The sequence below is a fragment of the Tamandua tetradactyla genome, chromosome 3 (assembly GCF_023851605.1).
Source record: "Tamandua tetradactyla isolate mTamTet1 chromosome 3, mTamTet1.pri, whole genome shotgun sequence".
NCBI lineage: Eukaryota > Metazoa > Chordata > Mammalia > Pilosa > Myrmecophagidae > Tamandua > Tamandua tetradactyla.
In genome coordinates, this window is record NC_135329.1 from 199,232,845 (window position 1) to 199,247,620 (window position 14,776).

At 37.8% G+C, this 14,776-nt stretch overlaps 1 pseudogene; it reads left to right on the top strand.

Annotated features, from left to right (window-relative positions):
* The first annotated feature begins 13,909 nt into the window (after positions 1-13,909).
* On the top strand, positions 13,910-14,515 carry LOC143675880 (nuclear transcription factor Y subunit beta-like; annotated as a pseudogene).
* Positions 14,516-14,776: the final 261 nt, after the last annotated feature.

Consider the following 14,776-nt stretch of genomic DNA (forward strand, 5'->3'; position numbering starts at 1 on the left):
TTTTCACAGCTCCACACCAGAATCCCAAGAAAGTTTAGCTATCACTGGGTCTGCCTGGTGCCCATGGATGGTAGTGCCAGTAGGTTCCTGCTTTCCTTAAACTGGATATGTCTGGTCATTTGCCCAAGGCACTGAGTCCTGAAAATCCAAGCAGCTGTCTGGAATACATCCAATATCTATTAGATGATACAGTTTATAAAATGGGCACTGGTGTGACCTTCTTTCTGTATAGCTCAAGACGCGCTTCCTTCCTAGCTCTCTGATTAGAGAAAGTAGGCTTTGCTAAGGAAGGACAAGTTTGCTGTCATTGGAATTCCCTGTGTGGAGGAGAGATGTTTTCAGTGAAAGAGACCTTAACAGGCAGCATCCACAGACCCTTCCCCACACTTACACATACATGCACGTGAACACACATACACACATGAGGCTCACTCAAAATGGGGAGGGACATTTCTCTCAAACATCCTCTCCCATCTGGAGTCTACCTCCTTGGGTCATAGAGGGGTGCAATGCCAATATCCCCAAAGCTTCAAAGCTTGTGAAAATACATTAAATATGAAAAAAAAAATCAATAATGAGTAAAGCCAACTACTTTCTTCTCTGGAAAATGTTCAAATAAAATTTTGAAACACACTATTAGAGGCTAGAACAAAGGAATTCTATTATTTAAACAGTGGATTAATTTTGAGTCCACAGGACATGATACCACATGTTGGTTCATTGAGCTTTGTTAACCATTGTGCTGGTACCCCATTTCCTAGAGGGTTGCACCTTTTCCTTGTGATTGTCTTCCTTATATGGGTGTAATATTTGATATAGCAGATTATATTTGATGCCCTTTCTATTTCCAAGATAATCGACCAACCCCATTTCTCCAGATCAAATATTCATGCTGTCACCTTCTAAATTCCTAAAGTTATTAGCAACATCAGGTGCTTTCCTCCAACTTCCATAGCCTTAGCTAACCATGCTGCCTCTGCCATCCCAAAGCACCCTCTTTTTAACCTTCTTGTGTCATTTATCAGAGGTGATTAGAATTGTCTACTTGTACCTCAGTCTCCCCTTCTAGTATATGAGCTCCTTAAAAGCTCCACAGGACCAATTTCTCTCCCTCAATTGTGATGTTCTTCTGCTCATATCTTACTTCTTTCTCAACCCCCACATTGGGTGGCCCTTTACATCCACTTTGCTGGGAGAACTACATAATGGGCATTGCATTTGAACCTATTGCTGGGAAAAGTCCTGGCAAATCATTCTCAACATTACCTTGAGAGGTAGCAAAAAGGTTTGTTAGACCTCAAAGGCTATTATTTTCAGCATAAGTTCCTCCGCCTGCTTCAAACACTCATATCCTCTAGACCACGGTATTACTCTGCAAGTGAATTTTCCCATTTATGGTTATGCTTTTCCAATGGGGCCATCCTTTTGGTTTGTCTAGGTCTTAGAATTCCATTTGCCTTTGGGCACTTAAGCTGTGAGCATCTCTCTTCTTTCCCTTTACCATCTCTCTGTTGATGTATCTGTTAATGACACCCTTGTCTAACAATTCCCAGCCATGTAGGAACGTATACCTGGGGCAAGTAACAGCTGCAGCAGCAACAGATTTTATTGTTAATTATTTGTTTTTAATGTCTAGAATAAGTTAAGTGGAACTTCTGTGCATCTATGTCTCGTGTAAATCCAGATATGTGATGTGATTTCTGTTGAGTCTGTGCAGAGGAGACACTTTCAGAAATCTCAGCCACCCAAATTAAAGAAATAAACGATTGCTGAAATTCAATGCCACTTTTTCCCCCGGTAGATCTGACATTTTGCTCTTACCTTTAGTTTTCTATGACTGTAGCAGAAGCCATCAGTGTGCCCTCAGCTCACCTAGAGGTCATGAGCCTGATCTCCATGCCTAAGGATTTTCTGGATGTGGGATCTTGTTCAGTTTGCATGAGCCTGGGACAGACCAGAAGCAGTGAGGAATTAATATCCCTGGATGACCGTTGAGTAGGGTCATAAATTTTCCAATTTCCTTGTCTCCTGAAAGAAATCTCTGAGGGATTTTCTACACAGTCTCACAAAGGGATCCCAAAAGGATTAAGCCCCAGTTGCCCCAAACTGACCCACTTATTAACTGACGCTTTATTGACTTTTCTCCTTTCCCTCTCACTTCTCCACACCTTCCAGATAAACTACCCATGTGCGAATCCTTGTCTCAGAATCTGCATTTAGGAGACCCAAATTATGACAAGAAGCCATTGGTTCAAATGGATAGAAAATAACAATGCATTCTAACAAGCCAGGCACTATTCTTTTTTTTAGTAGGTTGTGAGCCAGGACAGTAAATCTTATTATTAGGGCAAAAAGAACACATTTTTTGAGTACTTCTATATGTGCCAGGCACTGACAGCTGCTTCATGCACATGGTTTTATTTATTCCTAAATGTACCTTGCTCGTGGGGCCAATGTGAGAATTAAAGGAAATAAAATGTTTGGCACAGTGCCTAGCCACAAAAAATGTCTAATACATTGTGTCATTATTATAATTTAGAATTTATAAATAAACAAATTTAGGCTGAAATAGATTATATGTGTTTCTCAAGGCAGTGGATAAGGGTTTCAAACCCAGTTCTAACTCCAAAGTCCAGTCTTTCCCACCACACCCTGCATGCTGCCTCCCATTTTAATGACCACCCAAACCATCCATGAACATTGAAAGAGAAATTTAATTTAAAAATGTAAATATGTTTCTTTCTGAGGTAGCTAATACACATCTAGGTTCCTTTCAGCACTGAAATCATTCCCTCATTCCTTGTCTTTATTTGAATGGGCTGGTATCCTTATATTTATCACCACCCAATATGTTTTTCTTTAAGATTTCCTCTGTAAAAGAGCAACCTTCACCAAATTCTCCACTGGCAGGGATATCTTTTAAAATGACAAATCACTAAGGGAAGAAAATAGATTCATGTCTATTTCTGTCTCCTATACTAACAAAATCCAATTATGGTAGCAATAATAAGCTAATAGTAAGCGCAGCTGCTTACCATCAAGATCAGCCAGTATGGGACTTCCAAGATGACAGATGATTTTCCTGTCCCCATATTACCCTTATAGCAAGGCCTATTTTTCTGGCTTTTAGGCAAACTTTGAGTAATTATTCTGAAAATATCACAATTTCCACCAAAATAAAACTACATTTACATTTTTCATCTGGTACTATAAAACTAATTGATCTCATACAGTGATACTAAGGTGTTATTTTCCATATGTTGGTGGTAAACATTCAGTTCTTGCTTTTAGAGATTCTGCTGGGGAGAAGAGCTAATCTTATATCCCTGACTCAAGAGTTCCCTCCTCTGTTTCTCTGCTTTTTTTTTTTATAAAGTCCAAGACTTTTGGAAGAAAAGTATACTTACCTAGTTAGCTTTGGGCTCTAACGTTACGATCTTAGTAATGCTGTTATTTGACAAATGATTTCCATTATAAAAATAATACGGGCTCAATAAAAAACATGTGGAAAACATAGCTTGTCAAAGGAAATAACTTGGGCTGTGTGATGGTGGCTCAACAGCAGAATTCTCCGCCTGCCATGTTGGAGACCCGGGTTTGGTTCCTGGTGCCTACCAGGAAAAACAGAAAGACAAGAAATAACTCCAGGAATGTCAAGCACCTATAACCCCACCACCAAAACACTGTCACTTAGAATTATCTGATATGCTCTGGTAAAAATGTTCATGCATTTTTGTAATAACAATCACTCTGCATATTTAATTTTCCATTCTTTTTGTTTAACTCAACCCTGTATTATAAATACTTTTGCTATGTAATCTTTGAAGCACTATTTTCAAAGTATTTCTACTATTGATGAGTAGACATGGTTCATTCAATGATTAACCTATGGTTGGACATTTGGGTGGTTGTCAAGGTTTTGGTATTATGAATAAGGATGTAAATTTCATGTATTTAGGATTGTTTTCTTAGAATTAAATCCTCAAGATAGAATTACTAAATCGAAGACATAAACAATTTTAAGCCTCTTGATACGTATTGCCAATGTGGCAACTGTATTTGTATATACTCAAGTTCAACTCTTGGTAAAATCTTGACGTTGTCAGTTTGTCTCTTTCAAATATCTACCCTCTACTTTCTTCCCCTCTGTTGTCCTTCTCTCTTCACTTCCCACCCCCACCCAGTCCCTTACCTCGTCCCAGTTGAAAACTGATCTAGTTCTGTTGCTGCGGACATGAGCCAATGGTACATGAACCTCATCTGTTGCTGATTACATCTGCAGTCGGCTAGGAGGCGTGCCTGCTGCAATGAATGACATTTGACTTAATTGGCTGGTGCTTAAATGAGAAAGCGCAATGTAGCACAGCCCAAGTAGCTCAGCATACAACATCTCAGTGCTCGCAGCTCAACCCAGGCCTTTGGAGATGCAGAAAGAAATAACCCCGGGGAAAGTTGTTAGAACCCAGAGGCCTGGAGAGAAGGCCAGCAGAGACTACCCTGAGCTTTCCCACATAAGAAAGAACCTCAGATGAAAGTTAGCTGCCTTTCCTCTGAAGAACTAACAAAATAAATCCCCTTTTATTAAAAACCAATCTGTCTCTGGTGTGTTGCATTCCAGCAGCTAGAAACTAGAAAAGGCCAATCTCTGGTTCCTCCTCCATATCCCCTTTTTCTATCTGACATCTCTCCTGATTCTCTTACCTGTTATAGGTCCCCTTCCTTTGAAAACATGCTCCCCCCAGGTATTAGCAGTTAGATGGCTTCAGGTATTACTTCAACCATTTTAACAAACCCCTTCTATATCTTAACCTGGATAAATAAGAAATGCAAAAATGACACACTTTGTTTTCAAAACTCTGGATAAATTTAGGACAAGAATCTCCCCTACTGAATAGGAAGTCACCCAATTGGCTTATCTGTTATGAGATATAACCTTCTTTTTAACAGGTCGGTTTTTGGTGTACATTGACATTTTCTCAGGCTATCTCTTCTCAAGGGTATACATTAGTAGCATTTAAACTAATGAAAATTCTGATTTTCTGGGTATATCGTATGTGTGGCAGTATACCTTAGAATGTTTTCAGACTTATTTTCCTTTGTAGTTTGTCAAGATTAGTCAATGATTGATGGGCCTGTGAAATTATCTGAACTGGCTTTGATTCATAATGTACTACTGATAGGCTTCTAAGCTTCCTCAAATGTCAGGAAACCAGTTGGTGGCTATTAGGATTTTCCTAGCAACAACTCATTTCTTGTTTCCCTCAACAGGAAGAAGAAAATAAGAACAGGGAAATACTGAGTCAACCTTTGAAATTTGTTATTATGCAGCTAAAGTCACTTCCACCACTAGGAAAGGGGGTGCAAGTACACTAAAACGTGTGGATAAACTTCAGACCAAAGTATTTGTCAGTCTATGTTTAGAAATGATTTCCCTGTCTATTCCCTACTCTAAACTGATTTTAGATCAGTTTATCATCTAAAATGTTAACAAACGATATGGAAGGCCATATTCAACTGTAAATCAAGCCATTAAACATGGAACATCCTGTGCTTATCTGATCTGGTCGCTAAGTACCCACTCTTTATGACTCAGGGGTCCAATCAGATATGAGGCGCCAGCTGCAGTTTGAGATAGCAGATTGGGGAAACAGCCATATCAACCTGTTGAAAATGGATGAGGGGAAAATTATCCCAGGATTTTAAGGTGGTTTAGACAAATGAGGCAAGGAAGACTCATTCAACATTGGAAGATTATGAGGTAATAGTCCATTCAGGAACCATCTGGAGCTTGTCCTGAGCTGCCAAAGGGTATATCAGGCATGAAATATCTACGTCTTCCCAAGATGTTCCACTACATTTTTGCTCTACTGAATCTCACCAAAAACATAAACAGAACCCAAAAATGAAAAAGATATTTAACTTGCCACATTTTTCCTTATGCAAAAATGTACTTGTAGCAATACATAAGGCAGGAAATCAGAATGGTCTCTGTACAGGTCTGGAGCCTTGGCTCCCATCCAGTAATGAGTTGTGTGACCTTGGGCTCACTAGTAATCTTTCTATGTCTCAGCATCTTCTTTTATAAAATATGTTCCCTCAAGAGTGAGATAATGTATGGGAAATGCTTGGCCCATGTTGGCGATTGAAACATGTCCCCCATAAAAGTTTGCATTCTTGTGAGTGTAAACCTATTCATAAATAGGACCTTTGAAAGATGGCATTTTTTTATTATTAAAGCGTGGACTCACTTCTGAGTATGAACTGTGATGCTCCTGTTTGGGTGTGGCCAAATTGAATCAGGGTGGGCCCAAATCCATATGACTGGAGACCTTATACAGAGAAAAAGTTTGGATGCATTAAGTCAGAGAAAGTCACAGGAAGAAGCCAGTGGTCAGTGGAAACCAGAAGAACAAACACAAAGAGAGAGGGACTGCCATGTGATAGGAGGCAGAGACGCAAGGCCAAAGAGTTCCAAGGATTGTAGCAAATCAGAACACTACAGACATTAGGGGGAAAAGCCTTGCTGACACCTTGAGTTTGGATTTCTAGCTTTGGAGACAATGCTACAATAAATTTTTGTTGTTAAGTCAACCAATGTGTAGTATTTGTCACAGCAGTCCTGGCAAACTAGGACAATCCAATATTGGGGTCGTAATATATATTCAATTAATATTAGCTATCACTACCATTTCTTTCTGGAGGCACAAAGGCAATTGATCTCAAATTAGAGAGGGCATTGAATGCTTAGAGATGATCTTGAATGCCATCTGCCGCATGTGCATCTTGTTTTGAGAAATAAGCACACACCAAGATGTCTTCTTAAAACTTGCATGCAAGCCTCTGGCATTTAGCCACATTTCTTCCCCAGCCATATATAACCTGGAGAATGTTTGTTGTAAGTGCAAGCATACTTCTTGCTGTCTCACTGTCTGTCACAAGATATCTGCTGCTCTTGGTAAATAAATTTCCCTAATAAATATTTTGAGTTACCATGATTTTAATGCCTCTTTCTTTAGAATTGCAACCTGGCAGGTTGGGGCAGGCCCAGCTGGATTCTCCTTTACTTCTTCAAGGTGAGTTCTGTTGCTGGTTCAGAGGAGAATATAGTCAGTTCTCCATAAACATTAGCTATTCTCATATTAGAAATCTAAGGGGTAGAGGGTGGAAGTTCAAACAAGTAGAACTACTTGAAGTAAATGCCCTCAACTGTTCTTTTAAAACAAGAACATCTCTTTACAGATTGAAGGATTCAGTTATTAAGTTATTAATGTTTAATCCACCCATAAATATTTTGCCACTTTGTATTCTCACATTGGGCTTGTTATAGAAGAGTCCCATTCTGGGGTGGTCTGTTCTAACATAAAAAGTTCTAAATATTTTTTTAATTAAAAGCTTTTTGGGGGTGCAAGGGTAATTCAGTGGTAGAATTCTTACCTGCCATGCAAGAGACCTGGATTCGATTCCCAGCCCATGCACTTCCCAAACAAACAAGCAAACAAACAAACAAAAAAACAAACAAACAAAAATTCAACAAACGGTGCTGCAATAAGGGGATACTAACATATAAAAAGAATGAAATGTGACCCCTGCCATACAGCATACGAAAAGAAAAGCTCTCATAGGCATCCCTTCTGAGGAAGTTATGTAATTAACTTTTTTGTTATACACACACACGCACACATACACATTCATTCCATTTATAAAGGGCTCCAGGAATAGGATTAACACCCATTCTGAATTAGAAATGAAATAGGCCACACCTTAACTGAAGTAGTCTCATCAAAAGGCCTACTTGCAACGGGTTTACATCCACAGGAATGGATTAAATTTAAGAACATGTTTTTCTGCGGTAATATAGCTTCAAATCATCACAATTTCTTACTGGTACTATAACAGATTCTCACAATTTTGTTGACTAAGCAATACAAGTTTATTATCATATAGTTCTTTAGGTTGGAAGTTTATTTTTACCTTTTACAGCTTCTCAAGGCTGCCCACATTCCTTTGCTCGTGGAAAGCCGACAATGTTATGTTGAGTTCGTACATCATATTACTCTGTTTTTGCTTCCATCCTCACATCTCCTTCTCTAACTCTGGCTCTTCCGCCTCCCTCTTTCACTTATAATGACCCTTGTGATTACACTTGGGCCACCTGGATAATCTATGATTATCTCCCTATTTAAGGTCAGCTGATTAGCAATCGTATTCCCATGTACAACTTTAATTTCCCTTTTCCATATAACCTAACATGTTCTGGAGATTAGGATGTGTACAGCTTTGGGTAGCATTATTTTGCCTACCACAGATCCTAGTCTATCATTTTCCAAGATATGAAAACCGTAGAATTAATATTTCCAAATCTTTTCATTCCTGATGGTTGCTACACTCTATCATGGGTGTCTGAGAAAGTGGAGGACTAAGTAGGATGGGAATATAGGGGTGAATTTTGCCATACTTCAACTTTCTAGGCCTGCCTGAAGTATAGTAGCATGCTTTCAACTGACAATTGAGAGCCCTAAAGAAATCTCCCTGTCTTAGTTTGCCTAAGCTGCTAACATAAATACCACAGACTGGTCTTGGCTTGAACAAAAGGAATTTAATAGCTCACAGTTTGAGGCTAAAAGAAGTCTCAAGTCAAGACTTTCTTTCTCCCTTCAATCTATGGTGCCCTGGGGATGACTGCTGACAATCCTTGGGATTCCTTGGCTTGTGTTTCTGACCCCATCACATGGTAAAGTCCTCTCCTTTTTATACTTCTGTGACTTCTGGATCACAGAAGTCTTCATAAAGCCTCCAGTAATCCAGATTAAGACCTACCCTCATTCAATTAGCCACAACTTAAATAAAAATAACATTTTCAAGAGGTCTTTTTTTACAGTGGGTTCATACCCATAGGATTAAGATTAAGAACATGTCTATGTTGAAGGACATAATTCAACTGCTCACATTTAAGTATTTGTTTTCCAAACTGGTTCTAGTTTCTTGGAACATTTAGCCTTCAGCCATTAAGCTACTTCACTTATCCTCCACAACAGCTGTGAGAATGTGTGTGAGTGTATTTGTGCATGTGTGTGCTTGTGTGTGGGTATATTGAAAAATCAGGGAAATTTTGAGAGAGAAATTATAAAGCTAAATCTTGGCTACCAATCAGTGCAAAACCTCTTGTCTTTTAGGTGAATTTTGAAAACTAATTTTATAGTCATCTAAATCCTTTCTCCATAAAGAGAGTCAGTACATCCAGGTTTTTCTTCTTCTAATAATTATTCCATCTACACCAAGGAGAAGGTAGATACTTATTGTAATTTTTATAGATTAAGAGAGAAGAGAGATTATTACTTAAAACATTCCCATTTCTTTTTAATACTGCTTTAAGCACTTAAAAATACATGGGACTGAAATGGATTGTCTTAAAAAACAATGAAGGAATGATTAAAAAAAATGGTTGCCTGTAATGCCAAACCTGTACATTCAGAATATCTGAACTGGAGCCAAGTTTTGCATACAGATGCTGATGTCCTAGCCATAATTACTTGCTTATTTCCACCAAGGAAAACCTTGTTTGTGTGTTTTGAAGTCATACATTATGAATGATTTGGTCAGGTTTTAAGATGTTGATAAATGAAGGAATCATTTTTGTTATGTGTTTGAGTAATATCATGAATTCTTCATATGAGTAAGCAGTTATTTCCAAATTGACAGATCTTTAAGAAATAACTCAGCCTCTTAATTTATTATTTCTAATAGGTGTATCCCCCATAGGACATTAAGTTATTTTCTATTCATGCCTATACAAGCATTTACCTACTTGTCTAACCCTAAGAGCAAGTCAATTTACGTTCTGTAATCATATCACCCCTTATTTTAAAACATTCTTAAACATCTCACTAGTGTGAGGAAGTACATGAGCGTTGATAATACAATTTTGGATTTGCCTCTCACACCTCAAAAATCTGAAGTATCAAGGCTTATTTGACTTAATTTCAGGTGGCTGCTGTTGAAAGAGTTTTACTGATGGGCCTAGATTAATAAAATGCAATCGTATTTTGATTTTATAATTCCAAACATTTACATTCCTGGGCCCAGATGCTGTTTTCTACCCTTACTGTCATTAGCACATTGATCTGTTTTGATTATTCAATGCAACTCATTTTTCTCTTTCTTCAATTTGCATGGCAATGAAGAAAGAGAGCCTTGAGGGGTTAACAGTATAGGCATTTAATCTTGGTGCTTGCAGATTCATAGAAATCACTTTGAGAAAAGTATTATAATTCCTATCCTTGAGTTTCTTCACTTTCCCTTTGATTTGTAACTCCTACCCATTTTAAATTTGTCACAAGTAAACCACTGCAGTTTTATATTCTTCACGGACTGGAGAGAGCAGAAAATCCTCACTCTGTAAATTCATTTTACTGCCTTATAACCACCAGTTAACCTGTAAACAAAAATATTCCAAATCCAACACTGGCTTTGAAAAATGAACGTCTACTATCCAAGGCTTTTAAAGTTTTGAATCTTGAATAGAAAATTGGTCTGCTTCTCTTCTGGAACACTAGAGCTCCAAGTTAATTGTTTTACATCAAAGGGTATTGTGTAGAGTTTTAGAATTGCTTCATTGATTTTAATTGATATGTATTTTCTAAAAGAACTCAATAAATGTCAAGAAATTAGAGATCTAATTAGGGTGGGAAATTGCAGTTTGATGTTCTTTAGAACAGAGCATAATTTTGAATTCTCCTCTTGAATGAGAAACCCATATGGGGACAACCTGGTCTGAACTACATAAAATACTTTTCCATGTGGCCTGAAGAACACAGCTTTCAAAATTAAGTTAATTCATAAATCCTATTCAGGTATGTAAATTGGCAGACCTGAATTGCTCAAACTAAATTTTACTTATTTGGCAAACAATTATCACTAGATACTTTCTCAACTTTAGGATCATGTAATTACAGAAATAAATATGTTAAAATAAATACGTGTGCACATATACATAAACACATGCATCAGAAAATCATATTCCTTGTGGCTTCTGTTTTGAGCTCTTCAAACACTAACAGTCAATAGACCTTGGGATAAAAATTAGAAAACAAATTACATTAGCATCAAGTAACTTCCCATCAAAATTGTTTACAGTTGCTTTGTAGAAGACTGTTTAACAAGACTGTTCTACAAGACTAAATCGGTTAGTGGTTAGTTAATTGGATACTTCAGTAATTTAGACAGGTTCTTTGAACCAAAAAGTGAGAAAATTGTATATTTGACAAGCTGATCAGTGGAACTCACAATGAATTATTTCTTAAAAAAATTTTATTGCACACTTGTTATGCACAAGGATTCATATGAAATGCCAGGGAGGATATAGAGATTAATAACATCAAGAAACCAATAATCGGGCCACGGTGGTTCAGCAGGTAAGAGTGCTTGCCTGCCATGCCCAAGGACCCAGGTTCGATTCCTGGTGCCTGCCCATGTAAAATAAATAAATAAATAAATAAATAAATAAATAAATAAATAAATCCCTGTTGTAAAAAAAGCCAAACCATTTAAGAAAAAAAAAAAAGAAACCAATAATCAAAGTCACTACAAATAACTCAAATACAAGGTAAGAGGAACTTTTGAGTATGGCACCGATGTACAGATTTTGTGCCATGGCCCACATAAGAGTACTGATACAGTGGGTGCAAATTTGCAGGAATTTGAGGAGAGAGGGTACAGTCAGACCAAAAGACCAATTTTAGTCTTCAGCCCAGGAATAGCATGTTGCTACTAAAGAGAACTGCCCAAAGTTGAATTGCGTATAATAATAAATACTCAGTTCTTGCAGGAGCACCAGCACTATCCTAAGTGGTAATAGAAATGTAAATTCATTTAAAAAATACATTTCTGGAAAGCAATTTAGCAGTATATGTTGAAATTCTTGACAAATGCATATTCCTGGACCCAGTAATTCTTCTGGGAATGTATCCTCATGAAATAGACTGATGTATCAGGTCAAAGATTTATGTCAAAAACAGTTTCATGTCAACATAGTATTATATATGATAGAGAAAAATTGAAACAACATAAATATTCAATAGCCATAGAGTGGTTAAATAAATTATGGCACATTCAATTACTGAAATTACTAAATAGCATATACTTAAAAATGAATTAATAAAAGTTTCCAAAATAAAATGTTAAATTTAAAACTGAATGGAACAAAATATTTTATGTTCAGTATGATGCCTAAAAAATATACATGCTAAAAATATGCCAAAATATTAAAGATGGCATCTTAGACTGCATTCACAGGGACCAACTGTGCATGCACAAGGTTTACTAGGGAGTCTCTGGAAGATATATCTGTATGGAAGCGAGGGCAGCAGGGTAGGGCAGAAGCAAAAGCTGACCTGAGACATGGTTGCAGCAGAGGTTTTGGACAGTCCAACAGAGTGTTTTGGAGCTGGAAAACCATTGGCTGGAGCTGCCCCAGGGAGGGTGCATAACCTTGGGAAGCAGTTCCCTGAAGCTGAGGGCAATTTTCAGTGAAGGGCAGAGCTGTTGTCAGGAGCCAGTCTTCTCAATTGAAGTGGGCTGGGTGTATAGCCCTGCAGAAGGGATCTGGGCAGATTACCACAGTTATCTACTATAGGAGGTCATCTCTAGTGAGAGTTTACCAGAGATATTTTTATCTCCCTCTCTTTTAAAAATATATTTTGGTATACTCTTATTTTTAGTATGATTTAGTTGTACAATCAGAAAACATTATTAGACCATAATAAGCAATACCTGACAATAAATGTCAGGCCTTTGCATTTGGTTCACTTTTTTTCAATCTTTCAATCTCCTTAGTTCTATAAAACATTGGATAGAAGAGATTGAGAACTTTGTTCAGTCGTCTTCATCACACATTATTTGCACAGTGACAGAAACTGCTTTTTTCCCCATAATTACAATAATGGCACTTTCTGAAATATGAAAATGAGATTGTTCTACTGTCTTATGTTATTAGTGTCTAAATATTAGTGTCACATGTCACTGTAAAGCTTTTCACCATTGTCAGCTGAAGGTCAATAGTTAGCGATATCCATTCAAATTATTACCAATAGCCATGAAGAGTGAATGGTTTTGGGGATACTCTCCCATCTCCACTATGCCCCTGAGATATCTCAGCCTCAAACTCCTTGAGGTTTTCCGCAAATACTTGTACCCCAATTAACACTACCCTTCACTGGACTCTTGGCATTCAGATCACATGGATCCTGCAGCCAGTGCTGAAAATGGGCAGGTCATCTGTCAGTCAGCCAGGCACGAAACTGGAAAAGATGAACTATATGTAATGAATACAGTTTTTCATTCTATCTGATTTTACCCAAGCAACAGTCCTGACAGAGAAGAGATACCATATTGTCTCCCAACATGAGCCATGAAGAATTTTAAGTGGGAAATAGTGAAAAATTCTGAATTAGCAATAAGAGTGTGAATCAATTATGTGATTTTTTTAAACTTTTTTTTGTGTTTGTGAAATGTAACATATATACAAAAAAGCAATGAATTTCAAATTTCCAAGTACCTTATAACAAGTAGTTACAGAACAGATTTCAACATTTGGTATGGGTTACAGTTCCACAATTTCAGGTTTTTCCTGCTAGCTGCTCCAAGACACTGGAGACTAAAAAGAAATATCAATATAATGACTCAGGTCATGCCAAGGGAAGTGGCCCGCAGCGTAGGAAGGGGAGGCAGAGTCCTGGAAGCAGAGCTCTGCCTGGATCCTTTGCAACCATTTTCTGTCCAACCAAACAGCTGACTGGAGATGGGAGCCAACCAGGCCTGCGTTGGAGATGTCTATCTTTTAGGCTGAAATGGAGCAGACACCAGGCATCTTCTTAGAGAGGTGCTCCTAAGCACCATGTTCTGACAGTATTTCATGACAACGGGTGGTGACAGTTCTACAGCAGATGCTTCTCACTAGGAATATCTGCAGACTATACAGGAGGAAGTCATTATGTTATACATTCTCATGATGATACTGAGGACAGCATGAATGATCACGAGGACACAAATAGCTCAAAAGAAAGTTTCAGAGAACACGATATATATCTTCCCATTGCAAATGTGGCAAGAATAATGAAAAATGCCCCATCTCATACAGGCAAGATTGCAAAAGATGCCAAAGAATGTGTGAGTCCATCAGCTTTAGAACATCTGAAGCAGGTGAAAGATGCCATCAAGAGAAATGGCAGACACTCAATGGAGAAGATATTCTCTTTGCCATGTCTACCTTAGGCTTTGACAATTACGCAGAACCTCTGAAATCATACCTTCAAAAATTCAGAGAAGCTATAAAAGGAGAGAAAAGAATTGGTGGAACAGTCACAGCTACAGATGGACAAGGTGAAGAGTTTACAGAGGAAGCATTTACAAACCAGTTACCAGCTGGCTTAATAACTGCAGATGGTCCATAACAAAACATTATAGTTTCTACAACATCATATTAACAGATTTCTGGTGCTCAGCAAATTTGTTTTCATGATCTTAAGACATGATGGAATAGGGAGTGTGGAGAAGCAAAAGAAGCTGGACAATTCTGGAACAGAGTATTAGAAGAAAATGACTGGATGGAAAAATGTCTCTTTCTATATTAAATAGCGGCAATATAGCTTCCTGACTGAGGTGTTAATTCTGACTTGACAATCCTTTTCATGAATGATTTTAAAGAAAAATTTGAATTTTAAAGGTATTAAAATGTTTTGGAGGCAGTGCAACAGTGGATCAGAGTTTGTTGCTCTGTATG